The sequence below is a fragment of the Uranotaenia lowii genome, chromosome 2 (assembly GCF_029784155.1).
Source record: "Uranotaenia lowii strain MFRU-FL chromosome 2, ASM2978415v1, whole genome shotgun sequence".
In the NCBI taxonomy this organism is placed as follows: domain Eukaryota; kingdom Metazoa; phylum Arthropoda; class Insecta; order Diptera; family Culicidae; genus Uranotaenia; species Uranotaenia lowii.
The window spans coordinates 413,439,824-413,453,725 of record NC_073692.1 but is presented as its reverse complement, the minus strand read 5'-3'; the positions used below and the strand labels follow the sequence as shown (position 1 = coordinate 413,453,725).

The 13,902-nt window shown below is 35.7% G+C and overlaps 1 protein-coding gene across 3 annotated transcripts in view; it reads right to left on the bottom strand.

Annotated features, from left to right (window-relative positions):
* LOC129744338 (spondin-1) overlaps nt 1-13,902 on the bottom strand; it is a 159,957-nt gene that overhangs the window by 81,995 nt on the left and 64,060 nt on the right. For 2 of the 3 annotated variants that reach the window (XM_055736811.1, XM_055736812.1), the window contains exon 2: nt 10,237-10,592. The exons of the other annotated variant lie outside the window; for it this stretch is intronic. The gene's annotated coding sequence lies outside the window, so the exon portion shown is untranslated. The remainder of the gene's footprint in view (nt 1-10,236; nt 10,593-13,902) is intronic. 3 annotated transcript variants of the gene reach the window in all.

Here is a 13,902-nt window from a genome sequence, read left to right as displayed (position 1 = left end):
GTCTTCAGAGCTCATCGATACACAAATTTCTTATCTGAAGCATTTCTGAAGCAAGTCAAAACGAAGAAGTGGAATTTCGTGAGTCACGTCACTCGAGTCGCAGAATAAGCCCCATTACTAGCTAACCGCAACAAAGTGCCGAGTCCGTGCAACAGGATTTGTCAACATGCGACATTTTCCTTTGCCTTGAGTCTCCTCTTCATGATTGGCAGTTGGGTGGGTTAAGGTTTTTCGGAACAAACTGAACCTCTTTCTCTGCATATCCTTCTTGAACGACTTTGCTGTAATGACTACTTGCCAAACCTGGCCAAAACATTAAAGGATGGACATGGGATCGAATGAACGACAAATTCGTTTTTGGACACACTCTTTTCTGTATAGTTTCGACGTCACTGTCTTATTTGTAACGAAAACTTTAATTTCTTGTCACAGCTGAAAAAGCACTGTCTAATCATAAATTTTCCTGCAAATTTGTCGGCAAAAACAAATTTAAATTTGGCTTGAACATCCCTCCGAGCCGTTGCCAAGTTAAATTTTTTATCTGGGATTTGCCCGAAATCAGCCTTGACATAGGTTTCGTCGTCCATCAGAAGACACCCGTCGAACTTGGTCAGCACCTAGTCGTATAGCTTCTGAGCACGAATTTTGGCCACACTATTTTGTTTTATGATCCGATTGATTCCCGCAGTCGAATTCTCCTCACGGTACTATGGACAGCACCGAATTTTCTGGCCGAATCACGGTCCGACAAATTGGAATTTCTCTTATTCGCCTTCAAAATCTTACCACGCAGTTTCCGGTCGACAGTTGTACTCAAACGATTATTGGCTTGAGTCTTCCGAATCTTCGTCGTCTATTTTTCCTTTTACCGTTGGATAACGCTTCATATGGTATTTCTGGGCTATTTCAGATGTTTAGCTAGCCTAGATGCAGACCACAAAATTTCCAAATAACTGTGCATAATTTTTTCCCTTCTTTCGGCTTTTATGTTGATTGTTTACAAAGTACAGTCGATTTGAGGAATGCCAAAAAAACACACGTGAAGCTGACAACATTCCTGAAACGTGGGCGCCAAGAATTTCCAAATCCGTCCACCAGGAGCGCCACAATATGAGCAAAAGTTTTTTCCAATCCTAAATGAAGTAAGCTTCATTAGCAGAATTATTTTTTATTTCGCTAAGATCTATTTCTAAAATTTTAACCTTCTATTTTATAAATGAGCACACTTTTCAACGACATTTTTGCACAGTGTTGCCAATTGTTTTTACAGCCAATTCTAGATTTTTTTTAAATTTTATTTCTGAATTATTTTTTTTTCAATAAAATCAAAAACAAGATGTATTAGACCCCTAGACCAATTTGTATTGTGAAAAGTGCCTTGGATAAACGAGAGTTTTCTCTATTATGTGGCAAATTTTCAGTGATGTTGATTTTTTTTGCTGAAAATTTTCAGAAAAAGACTCTGTGGTTGCATTGAGCTTTAAATGTGGATGGGATTTAAAGACATTTTTTTTGGGAAGAGGAAAAAGCACAGGTTTTTCATAAATAAGTTTTTCCAATGGATACTCACTGGTCCATTGCTTTTAATGGATCCAGTCAATAAAGATGCAAATTAGCATATGTTAAATCCTATCTTAAAATATTATTTTGAGGATATTCTGCATAATACGTTGAATAGCCTTTAAATAAGAAGTTATCTAAATCATCGTTTGATTGGACTTCTTATCTAATGAGTATCTACAGTGGACCAAATTTCAATGGCTGCTCTCCAATTTCTATTTATGGAAAAGTACAATTTTGTCGGGAAATTAACAATAAAATGACACGAAATCCTGTAGTCCAATAGGCTTCCCAAGTTTTGAATATTTAACCTTCCGGTCGACGTTTTTTTGCTAGAAGATGTCCTTATAATAATAAAAGAACAAACAGTTAAAAATTCTAAAAGATAAAATCAACAAAATGTTCAAATAGTGATTGTGAACCGTTTTCGCCAATTTCTTTTGTCATTGGAAACATTTTTGTGACATGGATTTATTCCAGAAAATGATTCCGGTAGCAATAATCTTTTGTCCCAAACGGCTTCTAGCGGAACCGATGAAATATTTGAACTATTTGCCTACGGGAAAACGATTCTACTTTCATTCGCTCGCTCGCTCGCCCAAGTTGATCCATAATGTATGCCCTCATTATTCGAGCAATAATTTCCATTTCGTGACATTTTTCTTCTTCCGCTCTGCTTTAAGTCAACCGGAAGAAGCCGTAAGTTTACGGTTAACAAAAGTGTATCCAATATCACAATGGCTCCGGTATCATCGGCTTTCTACCTCCTTTGCATCCACCGTCTATTGAAGGAACGAGGTGGTCCGGGACGCTTTTCGGAGTCAGGTTTTATGGAAAGAAGCCGCTCGCTGGTACCTTACTAGGTTCTGAATAAAGCGAGCCGAGATGCTTGCATTTCCCGTCGAAAATGTATGTGCAACTCAACTGCGAAAACCGATAGGCGGTAGGAAGCGATGCACTTTGGCTGTTTGACAAACGACGATATTTGTTCGCTTGAGATGCTTCCGGTTCCTCTGAACTCCCTTCTATCCTTGGGATGCTGAAAAGCTTTTACTTTGGGGCCCACCGTCGTTGTCATTTGTTGCTAGTTCGAGACAAAAGGATCAACTTTTTTTTTCGGTTTTACCGGTCGCCTAACGTGCCTCGTAAGTCTATCTTGGGAAAGAATCTGTGATTTTGTGCTATCAAATTTTTGTCCCTCTACACGAAAAAGGATGGTTCGGGACTCATAATACTCCGGTTGAATTTGAGATGGCGCTATTTTTGGGACGTTACTTCGTCAATGGTTTCAAAACAAACAACAAGTTTTCTAAAATCAAATTTGAAATAAATAAGGCTTCCGGTGAACGATCTCGCATTATTGTCACATCCAACTCTTAAAAACAATCATCCAAAACAATTACCATGCAGATGAGCTACAAATGAATTTTGTTCCCTCGTGGTGCCAAATAAAACATCTAAATAAGCATCATTTTATTTTCTTTCGATTATTGCGCGTTCCTCCATGGAATTGCCAAAATATTCGCCCAGCTCGTTCTGGGTTTGAATTTCAAGCACACACATCAACCGACCCAGAAATAAATGCATTCCAAATTACAAATATTTCATTAGCCAAGCATTTTCGCCAGCCTCCAGCAATAAATGATTCCACAAATAGGGCTGCTGCTGCCTGCCTTTGCTCGCTCTCTTAAGTGGATTTATGAAACCACACATCAGCTTCCGCTTCCCTGGACCCGTTTGAATCGCAAAATTTTAATAGCCAGAATTTTACGGCGGGCAAGATGGGGTGGGTGGTTAGAATCCATTTCTCTTAAGCACACATACACATTCAAAAGTTCAGACACAAACACAGTTCCGGATACTTTTCAGAGCGCAGGGGAAGGGAGGACTATTTTGTGCAATCAAAATACCACAACCTTATTGGTTATTTATTCAGCAGAATCGCATCCGGCAGGCAGCCGGCTCAGAAACGTTTTCGAAACCAATGAAATGTCAGGGTCAAAAACCAACCATAAATTTTGTAATGAACAATTCGTTCAGATTTTGACTGCACGCTTTCGGATGAGTGCATCGCATCCATTCAATAATGGCTTTTTGCGCTGGCGAAGCGATACTTTCAATCAGTTGTTTAATGACCGGTGCATCGTTATTTATACTTTTAGTGTGAATATTTGCGAACGAAATGTAACTTTTCCATTGATTTATAAGTCTTTATTGTGTGAAAAGCTAACGCCAATTTCTCATGAATGTTGAAAAAAAAGAATGAGTATATTTTCATAGATTTAACTTAACTAATTATTTTTTTATTTAATTATTATGTATTGATCATTAATCTAAAGAAATAAAAAAAAAAATAAAAAAAATAAAAACGTTTAAAAATGCATTTTAAAAACTTTTTTCCGAAAGCTGAAAATCAGTCACTGTAGGAGCATAATAAGAACCCCCACTGGGGCAGTATAAGCAACATTAATCGGGGCACGATGAGCGTTTTCTGCCATGGAATCTAGTAGCGAATTTCACTCGATGAAGTCATCTGAATAATACAGCTACAGCTTGACTTGTTTCGTCTGACGCTTTGGCATATTGGTTAGATGTCGGAGACAATGGTCCGAAAATCAATCAAAACAAACACTCAGGATGCGTTTCCTGTTGGAAACATTCCGATTGTATAATGGGATAGCGCCTCTCGCTACTGCTTCGCCTGGCTGGTATGCAATCTCGATCAGCGCTCCTATCAGCTATGCAAACCGAGTCGCATAATTCAGAATCATCGGTTCAGCAAACATCGCATATCGGAGATGAGTGAGATACAAACTGATCCATTCTGAATGTAGCTCACTCAGTATCTGCCTGAATTATATGAAATTCAAAATTATTTTTTGCAGGACGAGAAAAATCAAACAGTTGTGCGGGACACCATAAATTCTCAGTAGTTTTAACGTGACGTACGACATTTTAATAAGAGAACTTGTAAAAATTGAAAAACACGGCGAAAGTGAACATCTTTCCCTCACAAACACAACTGCAATTTGATTTTGATCATACTGATGTTAAAAAACGTTATAACAACAAATAAATTTATTAATTTGCTTTATATCAGATCAAACAAAATACGCTAATGATCGGCTTCATGTATCATTCACTCACTGCCTGATCCATTCACTCCTGATCGAAGACCAACAAGATTCGCCATATGCATTGCGCATTGGTGATATTCCAATTTGATGATGGTGCTGCACTGTTTTGACAGCAAGCATCGTGCGAGGTGATCTGTATTTTAGCGATGAATTGAACGATCGATGATCGGGTAGGTCCAGTAGCAATCAATAACGAAACCCGACCGCTGTACGTTCAGGTGCGAAGTGCAATCAGAAACATTCATTGAAAATGAGTGATATTCAGAACACTGGTCGGAGAGGTATTCAGTAGGCTCGAGCGAGTGCGATACCTGTTCGAGGTGATTTTTTTTATTCATTTACCATTCGTGATCGATGCATTTTACACTAAACGGTGAAGCGTATATCCATCAAACAAAGCAATACTAAAATAATGTATGACTTTTTGTAGAATACAAGTAATTCACACACACACTCATACATTATGTTTTTGGTGCTTTGCATCATCCGCCAAGATGCTACTAATCGATCATGAATGGTAAATGAAAAAAAATTCTCCTCAAACAGGAATCGAACTCGAGCCTACTGAATACTTCTCCGACATCTAACCAATAGGCCAAATCGTCAGACGAAACAAGTCAAGCTGTAGCTCTATCATTCAGTTGATTACATCGAGTGAAATTCGCTGCTAGATGCTACGGCAGAAAACGCTCATCGTGCCCCGAATAATTGTGCTCTGTTCGCTCCGACTCAACAAGTTAAAGTAAAAACTTGTTTTAAAATTGATTATAGTGAAAAACCAAAAAATTAATAATGGTGGAAATCACGGAACAATGTGTTCATCATGTTGCAGTGCGTACATTATAGATTAAGATGATTTAACGATCATAAAAGCTCATTTTCCAGTGCTTAAAAATTATAATATTTTTGTCACTTGAGAAACGAGTTAGTTTTTCTAAAATATTTCTGTAAAAATGATAAGATGATTTCTTTTTTGCTGAAAAATTAATACTATAGGAAGTACGGAACTAATCCTCATGAAAATTTATTTAAGAAAATACGTACTTTTGTAGAAAAAGTGGAGTGCTTATTGTGCCCCAGGTGCTCTTTATGCTCTTATCTCCCCTATGCAAGGATGGTCAAAATCCACTCGTTCACTCAATCGCGATACACTCTTCAACGATTCACTCAAGCGCTCTTACGGATCTCACGAATCTTTGTCTGAACCGAACACTGGGGGAAAAAGAGTAGGGGAAAGGTTTCCTAAATGGGCCTATCGGGTTAAATGACCCTACGGCTGTTTGATGAAATGGCTGACTAGACAGCTTATCTGACCAATGCATTCTGAGGGTGATACGCTTAGAACAAAAGGCAAGAAAGAATTTTATGAATTTACAAACTCAGAAAAATTTAAAAAATCATACAAGGTTTTGATACATTTTGATATAATATTTCGACTTTTAAAAATTATACGTAAAGAAGCTTAAAACAAAAACTAGGATGGTTTTTGTTTCTTACTCAAATGAACTTAAGAAATTAAACATATTTCAGCTTTTTTGGAGGTTTAATAATGATTATATAGCGGAATAATAGAGTGTTTTAGTATGCCCCCATCATGTTTGTAAAATGCCTCCATCCTAAAATAACAGGTTAAACAGAATAAATAAATGATTTTTATCATTGAACCTTCAAATCTAAGCTCTGAATAACATCTTAACAGAGAATTGAAGATCTAAAAACAGATTTGATAAAGTTTTTTTGATGGATGAACTGCCTCCATAGTATGGAAATCCTAACTTTTGTTTTATTCCATAAAATTATAATTTACGGAAATTATACGGAAATATTGCCCAAAAAACAGAAATTTTGTTCAAAACATAAATATGCGCATTTAGCCCGCACGGTTTGAGGTTCGGCATTTTAGACAACACTTATAATAAAATCATTTTCTTGGAAACAGAAGAAAATTTTAACATAAAAATTACTCCAATGTATAGAAAACAGATGCCTGCACACGTGTATATAGTTTTTGTATACATATTCGATGTGATATTTGATTAAATCAATGTTCTGCTTAATAGGCGCATATAGCCCGCTCCTCCCCTAACGTTGATCGAGTCTGTCTGTGAGTGCTGCTGGTTTTGAACGTTGTGCGCCTGCGTACGGGCAGGTTTGTATCATGCTATGATACAATCATCGACTTTCCCGGCCTTCAGATTTTCGTTCGCTGATCCGATTCAACAGGTTCAACTGAAAGAAGGAATCGGATCGGCAAATGATTGGCCTGCCGTTCGTTCAGATATCTTTCAATCGCCGCACACAGAGTTTAACAAAAAAAACTATTGCGGCCAAACGGTACACGTTAGACATTTGATTTTTTCGCAACATATTCATATTTTTTTATGATCTTTCATATTCTTGAAAGAGAAAATTTATTGAATTTCCAAGAGAGAAAAAAAAATTTATATCTTAGATTTTGATGTAATCACAACATTTTTTTTCTCAAGGGATTTTAAGCTTCGGTGGCTTATTCATCCCGATAATCACAAAAATGAAATTTCGGTCTAGTTTTGATGTTATTTCGATACTATTTTGAGTCAAGTAATTGATAACACAAGGCCATAAAATTCCTTTTCCTAGGTGCAAAAAATATAAGAGCTCATTTTGACTAATTTAGGTTTGGTTTGATTCCAATTATTAACTTAGTTTATCAGCTCTTATTTTCGAGATAAATTTTGATAATAGGTTGAAAATACATCAATGAAGATTGTGTTTTTTTTGGTAGTACTATAGAACACTATCAATACATGTTTTGAAAATGAAGGTGTCAATAGTCAACTTTCTCAAGACCGCTAGGAACTTTGACTTCTGACTTCTGAGAGAAAAGTTATTAAAATTTTCATTTTGAATATTTTGTCCAAATCGGCAAAAACCGGTAATTTGACCAAGTTTTAAAGAAAATTTTAACTGAACAGAATCTTTGATATATGTATTTAAAAACATAACCATAAGTCATATCATTTCGTAGTCTTTATCAAAGTTGTTGAATGAGTTCAAATATTCAATGATTTCCTTGAATAATGTTAGAAATACCTGTAATCAATTTTTTTGGGTTTTCTTTAAAATGTATAATTTAATTTTTTTTAAAGTGTTGTATCTCTGAAACAAGAATATTTATGAAAGATCTTCTTATCGATCAATGAGGTATAATTAATTGATTCAAAAACATCATTAATTTTTCATGTACGCTTGTTTGTTTATCATTCATAAATGATCGATTTCAGCCGACCTTGAAAAATTTTAACCAAAACTAGAGGTGATAAACAAAATCCGACAAATTTTTTGAATTTTAAGACGCAAAATTTGTCCAAAACCAGTTCTTGAAACATAGGTACCAAAAATACTGTCCCCCTGTATTATTTTTTTTTATATAAAAATAAAGATAAGTTGGGATCGAAGTTTGTTGAAAAACTAAAAAGGCTAAATTTTTATAAAAATATAACAACACTATGACAAAATTTTGACAAATGTGGTAAATATATGAAAAATTTATGATGAAAATATGTAAAACTTATGACCGATCTTTTCCTAAATTTTGTTCAGAGTTCCGAAATTATAAATTTTTATGGCATTCTCAACTTTCTGTTTCTGACTATAATTCATGAAAATATGAAAACAAAGTAATGTAAATTGATTTTTTCTATTAAAAATGTAAGCAATTTCCAATTTGTTGATGTTCCACTTGATTTTTTCAATGAACTGCATAGAAAATGCGTCACAGAAAACCATCACAGAAGTTTTGGTTCAAATCACAGAATTCAGGATTTTTTTTTTATCAAAAAACACAGAATTTTTTTTGGAAACCTTGAGCTTGAGACGCTAGGACAATTTTTTTTAAATTATGTGCTCATGATCAATTGTTTCTTGTCTCGAATCATTCTAGATGAAGCTTTGAACTTGCTCAATGACTTGAAACGTTTTTTCATAATTTAACAATACATGTTAACGAAAACAGTTGAAAACGGAAGGATACACAAAAAAGTATTAAAGTATTCAAAGATAATAATTAGAGATTTTTTTTCACCGCTAATGAAAATGGAAGCATCTCTTAAGCTGTACACATTTCTAAAAATCGAAAAAACTAAAAACTTTAAAGCGGTTTTGATACAAATAGTTTCTGAATTATCGATTTCTTAATCCAAACAACATATCAAATGTGATGATATTGATACTGCTCCTAATCAAAAAGGATCTACCTAATGCTGACACTCGATCTACTTTCTAAAGCGCCCGAACGCAGGCAACCAAACTGTAGCAAAACCATCTATGCAAGCAGAACGAACGAATGGATGCGGTCGAAATAATTGCAATCGCCGATCGCTGGCTGCAGATGTTCGTTTGCCGATTCTTCTGTGCAAAATCATCTTTCAAAACATTCGCTTGGCGATCCAATCATAGGATGGCAGACAGGCGACACGTTCGTCTCCTATATGAAATAAAGAGGTTGGCCGGAAAGTCCGATTGGTTCGCTCACTGAGTGCCATTGTGTGTAATTTTTTCGAATGCGTTCGGGGAATGGGTTACCTCACAAAGTGAGAGAATAATTTTTTATTCGTCGTTTGATTCGCCACTCACCATCCTTGCCCCTATGTATGACTTTTCACATTTTCCACATTTAATTTCGTATACAACATTGACATGTTTGTTTTTGGGGGTTTCATGTTTGGTTTTCATCCACAGGTTGAAAAGTTATGTCGGATTGTCAAAGATATCTAGACAATTTTTCATCAAACCTGCACTATATGGTATGGTGACAAAATTGTTTAGTGTTTTCTGGTTATATTGAGACCATTATATATTTGGTAAGGATAGAATAGTTATTCAGTTTTAGGATATTTCTAACCGTATTGAGCGTTTTTTCTCTGTATTTTGAGTGTGTGAGTCTGATAGTCCTATCTACTAAGACGACATGGGAAAATGGACTTTACGTACCTCTTAAAAAACAACGGCGTGATCCAATTGATTCAATCATATTAATAGATAAATCAACCATAGTTGTATAGTTGAATCTACTTAGTATATAGTTGAATGCCCAACATCAGTTAGTATATATAGTTGAATTTATTAAATTTATGGTTGAATCAATCATACAATTGTAGTTGAAGCTATCATATTTATAGTTGAATTCATAAAACCAATAATACAAATAAAGTTGAATCATACTGACTGGACACTCGATTTCGTTTGTAGGATAATTTTTGCAAAAGTACGCATTATCGATTCCAGAGTGCGCATCGATCGATATGAAGAAATGCTATTTCAGGTAGAAAGTGCCACCCAACTTTAAAAAAAAGGCAATTTCTATCATCATGTATAGCAATGTTCTTTAAGATTGATGTCAATTGACGCGATATCAATAAATAACCAACCCAAACGGATTAATTTTTAGCATTTTTATCATTTAACTTGGACTAGCATCGAAAACACTTATGTAAAGCAAATTGAGTTAGCTATTTAAAATTTAATCTGGAGATAAAAAATTTCATACTTTCTTACATACCTTAAAGCAGCGCGACACCAATCGATGACAGCACGCACGTTTCTTTTCCTCAAACAAACAAATCACTGTAATCCGATCTTTTTCCTCTTTCTTCAGAAGAAGATGCTCCACTTCCTTTCCAATGCACTAAGTCAAAATTCGTTAAAAACACACACTTTTTACCAAATCCGGCTAAATCTCGGCGATGATATAGCCTGTGATATAGAAATTTCCCCCACGCACACCGTCGTCGGCAGTTTTCTTCCACTCCCACACGCCACGCACCAATGAATCGAGTTAAAGAGCGAGTTAAAAGAATCCTTTGATAAAATCTCGTTTCCCGATTAAGGTTATCTTCGTTTTGCGCCACAAATTCACTGGAATGATAAGAAAAAGCCAAAAGAATGAATTCCACAAAGTCGAACTACCACGTGCCAGGCGAGTCGTCAAATGATGGTGATGGTGTAGCACCTTATTTTTCTGCCCACCATCATCAACCGTCTCGACTACCTCCAGGAATGTCAATCTCGTTTCCGGGTTTATCTTTCTGGTTGAATTATTGCCACACTTTGTTTTTCTTCTTCTCTCCGGTTGAATTTTTATTTTGCTTCAATCGGACTAGGCCAGCCCGAAAACGGGAGACTTTGTGTCGTTCTTACCCCTTCTAGCTAGAGGCACCCGTCGTCGAAATCGTCTTCGAATTCCACCTTATTTTTCGCTTCAACAAACACAGAACCGGGGAATGTAGGTACCCATCTACTACTTCCTGGTGGTTGTTGAGTTGTTTTTTCTTCACCACTTTGTCTCTTCGTCTGTGGGACTTCTTTTTGCATCTCCCCAAACGCTTTTGCGGTGTTATTTTTCTTGGCGATTTCCATTCATTTGTTTTCCCTACGCTTGGGCTCTTTCTCTCTTGGTCAACATTGAGGATTTGAGCAGAGCCGTCGGGAGCACACTTTTTTCCAGACAAAAGCAAGGAATTTTTTTTAACAAATTACTACTTTAAATAATGTGTCTTTTTAGTGTCAATTTTTTTTTGTACCTGACTTCATTTTAATTTTTAGATTAGTTATATCAATCAAAATACTTTGTCACTAGCTGAGTCAAAATGTTAATTTTCGACCGTACGTTAGACTGAGTCAATTTGAGGTCATTTTTCTCAATCCCTGGGGACTCAAAAGCTTCATTTTAGTTCAAAACTCATCAATGATTTTTTGCAGAACTTTTAAGTAACGTTTACATGAGGAAATTTGAACTTTTATGTTTGTACGGGATAATTGATAAATTTATTCTGAAAAACCAACATTATTTTTGTTTCTTCTGTGGAACCAAGCCTGTTAATGGTTTTTATGCCAAATTATAAATTCATTTAAAGAAATTTTTCGCTCAACAATTTTTATCCAAGACCAAAACTTCGTATAAGGCGAAAAAGTTATTAGCTGTTTAACAGGGTTGTCTTTTCATTAATAAACAACAATTTCAGTTGACATCACTGCATGACTACTTTTCAAGCAATACTTTCACAGGCACGAGCAGTGATGTCAACTGAATGTATTGTTTTTTCAATGCCAAAAGACATAACCCTGTTATAACTTTTTTGCCTAATAAGTTATGGTCTTCGACAAAGTTATGTCGTGATTTTTTTTCTTTTTACGTGTCGACTTTTCTTTTTGTTCTATAGAACAAAATTTAGTTTACCAAATATCCTTAAATTTTATTCCATACTAGCTGATCCCATACGAACTCCGTTTCACTTATAATTTAGAATATGTTAGAACAGTTTGAATGAATGTCAATGTTAGGAAAGGTCAAGGCTCACCGTTTGTCCACAGTTCACTACGGAAGCGGCCACAGATTATTGTCCACAGTTCTTCGGATCTAAAGGCTGCTGCACCCAAACGGAAGTGGAAATTTAAGGAAAAACAGCTTTTTACTTTCCGGACACTTTATTGTGTAATAATACACTCTGGTAAATTACTTTTCCCTATTACAAGACCTTTAAGGCCCCTTTTTTTATAAAGAACAAATCAACGTTTTAAGGGAGGTTGAAAATCGGGGTATAGCTTCTGCTCTTTATTGCTATCAAGAGAACACTAACTGCCTATTTAAATAATAGCTACGAAGAAGCTGATCAAGCAATAGTTGGAGTAACTCATGAGAGCATTTTATCCATTCTCTGTGGTGGGTTCGGACCATTTTGTATAAAATTATAACATCGAATCCTAACATCAATTTACAGGCATTTTCCAGATGCAATTCCGAATTCATTTTTAAGCAATAACTGCAACGTCGTTTGTCGTTTGCTACTAAATTTGAAATCAGGAATCAATTGACCGTTCCAAAACATCCCCGTTTATGAATTTTCGTTTCGATGCGATACAAAATCACGTAATTATTGCAAAGCAAATTTGACAGTTAAAAAGACCCCTTTTTTGTCGTTTGATACATATATTGAAATCAGGAATCAACTGACCGTCCCAACCCCAATAAACCGTGCCTCTTTTTCAAACTTTGATCTCTGAAATCGATTGCTCTTCCTGCAAAACACCCGTGTGCAAATTTTCCAACCAATTTATTGCATAATAACATCAATATAAAAACAGTGAATAGTTAATATGGACGTCTCTTTGGCCGACCTCTGACCCAAAATTGGATAATTGGAATCAATTGTTCGTCCTTGCCCATTCCCAAAACCATTCGAGCGCAAATTTTTAGCTCAATCCGATCTACACTAACGCCAATGTCACAAAAATTTTGAAAAGTTCATATGAACGACCCCTTTTGCCGACCCCTGACCCAAAATTCAATACCTTAAATCGATTTCCCATCTCTCAAAACCCCCATGTGCAAATTATCATCATGTCCCGACGAAAAATAACGTTAAAAACGCGAAAACAATATTTGTCTAGTATGGACGACCACCTTCAGAAGGGGTCATCCGAAATTCTGAAAACATTTTTTATCATTCCGGGTCCTAACGAGCATCCATGCCAAATTTCAGCTCTTTAGCTCTTAAAACGGCTGAGCCTGTAGAGGACAAACAAACAAACAAACCCACAGAAATTGCGTTTTATATATATATAGATTCCACATCTTTGTTCTCCATCCTACAAATTTCATTTAATTTCTGTTTATCCTTAATCTCATCTCTACATTCCTTCTCAATTCTATTCTCAATAGAATCTTTAATTTACAGAGTTTTGTTTTTCTAAAACACATAATTTTATATCCCAAATATCCCTCATCTCAATTCTACATTCTCAATTCTCTGCAAAAGCTTTTTAAATCTTTAAATTTTATTTATTTTCTGCAAATACTTCATCCAATCCGAAAATATTCTTCAGAAAAGCCTTCCCAATTTGTGCTTTCCTGTCGCTCCGCTTTTGTTTACCAGAGCTAGAACAACCCGCAAAAAAAAACACTCTTAGCAAGCAACAGATTTCTCAAACTGTGCTTTTCTTGTCACTCTATCTGTGTTTACCAGAGCCGGAATAATTCGATAGTATTCTCAGAAACAACCTTTCCATCAAGAAGGCTAATTCAAAACAAAGAATCAGTAGCAGGAGCCTTAAAATCCAATTCAAAATATAAAAATCAGATGCAGCAGCCTTAAAAATCTGCACTTCCTAAGCCAATTCTGTGTTTTTCACCAGAAGGCAAAATCAAAGCAAATTATCAGAAACAGCA